This window comes from Arachis stenosperma, chromosome 5 (assembly GCF_014773155.1).
Source record: "Arachis stenosperma cultivar V10309 chromosome 5, arast.V10309.gnm1.PFL2, whole genome shotgun sequence".
Lineage (NCBI taxonomy): Eukaryota > Viridiplantae > Streptophyta > Magnoliopsida > Fabales > Fabaceae > Arachis > Arachis stenosperma.
This window is the reverse complement of record NC_080381.1, coordinates 66,775,968-66,777,463: the sequence shown is the minus strand read 5'-3', so window position 1 is coordinate 66,777,463 and position 1,496 is coordinate 66,775,968. Positions and strand designations below refer to the sequence as shown.

At 35.6% G+C, this 1,496-nt stretch overlaps 1 non-coding gene across 1 annotated transcript; it reads left to right on the top strand.

The window, feature by feature from the left end:
- Nucleotides 1-209: 209 nt before the first annotated feature.
- LOC130984094 (small nucleolar RNA R71) lies at nucleotides 210-317 on the top strand. Its single transcript, XR_009088051.1, has one exon. It is a non-coding gene; the product is annotated as a small nucleolar RNA R71 (small nucleolar RNA).
- Nucleotides 318-1,496: the final 1,179 nt, after the last annotated feature.

The following is a 1,496-nucleotide window of genomic DNA, read 5'->3' as shown; positions in this document are numbered from 1 at the left end:
AGAACTCCTTTCTTCTGACTAGTCCCATTGTTCACAGGATTCCTTTCAGAAGTGTACATGAATTGGTTATTTGCAACCATTTCAATCAATTCTTGAGCTTCTGCAGGCGTCTTCTTCAGATGAAGAGATCCTCCAGCAGAGCTATCCAAGGACATCTTAGATAGTTCAGAGAGACCATCATAGAAAATACCTATGATGCTCCATTCAGAAAGCATGTCTGAAGGACATCTTCTGATTAATTGTTTGTATCTTTCCCAAGCTTCATAGAGGGATTCTCCATCCTTCTGTCTGAAGGTTTGGACTTCCACTCTAAGCTTACTCCATCTTTGTGGTGGAAAGAACTTTGCCAAGAAGGCATTGACTAGCTTTTCCCAAGAGTCCAGGCTTTCTTTAGGTTGAGAATCCAACCATATTCTAGCTCTGTCTCTTACAGCAAAAGGGAATAGCATCAGTCTATAGACTTCAGGGTCTACCCCATTAGTCTTGACTGTGTCACAGATTTGCGAGAATTCAGCTAAAAACTGATGAGGATCTTCCATTGGAAGTCCATGGAACTTGCAATTCTGTTGCATTAGAGAAACTAATTGAGGCTTAAGCTCAAAGTTGTTTGCTCCAATGGCAGGGATAGAGATGCTTCTCCCATAGAAGTCGGGAGTAGGTGCAGTAAAGTCACCCAGCACCTTCCTTGCATTGTTGGCATTGTTGTTGTTTTCGGCTGCCATGGGTTCTTCTTCTTTGAAGAATTCGGTCAGGTCCTCTAAAGAGAGTTGTGCTTTGGCTTCTCTTAGCTTTCTCTTCAAGGTCCTTTCGGGTTCAGGATCAGCTTCAACAAGAATGTCTTTGTCTCTGCTCCTGCTCATATGAAAGAGAAGAGAAAAAGAAAATGTGGAATCCTCTATGTCACAGTATAGAGATTCCTTGAAATGTCAGAGGAAAAGAGAAATGGAAAGAAGAAGGAGAAGAAGAATTCGAACTTTAATTAGATAAGGTTCGAATTGTGCATTTAGAAGGAGTGGTACTCCATAAATAGAAGGATGTGAGAAGGAGGGAAGAGGATTTTCGAAAATTCAATTAAAAGATTTTGAAAACATTTTGAAAATTTGATTGATAATTTTCGAAAATTGAAAGTGGAAGAGAAATCAAGTGATTTTTGAAAAAGATTTTGAAATTAGAAACTAAAAAGATTTGATTGAAAACTAATTTGAAAAAGATATGATTGAAAATATTTGATTGAAAAGTTATGGTTTTAAGAAGATATGATTGAGAAGATATGATTTGAAAACATTTTTAAGAGATATGATTTGAAAACAATTTGAAAAGATATGATTTTAAAAATTAATGACTTGCTTAACAAGAAAAGATATGATTTAAACATTAAAACCTTTCTCAACAGAAAAGGCAACAAATTTGAGATGTTCAATCAAATCATTAATTGTTAGTAAGTATCTTAGAAAAAGGAAAGAAATTGATTTTGAAAACATTTGATTGAAAAGATT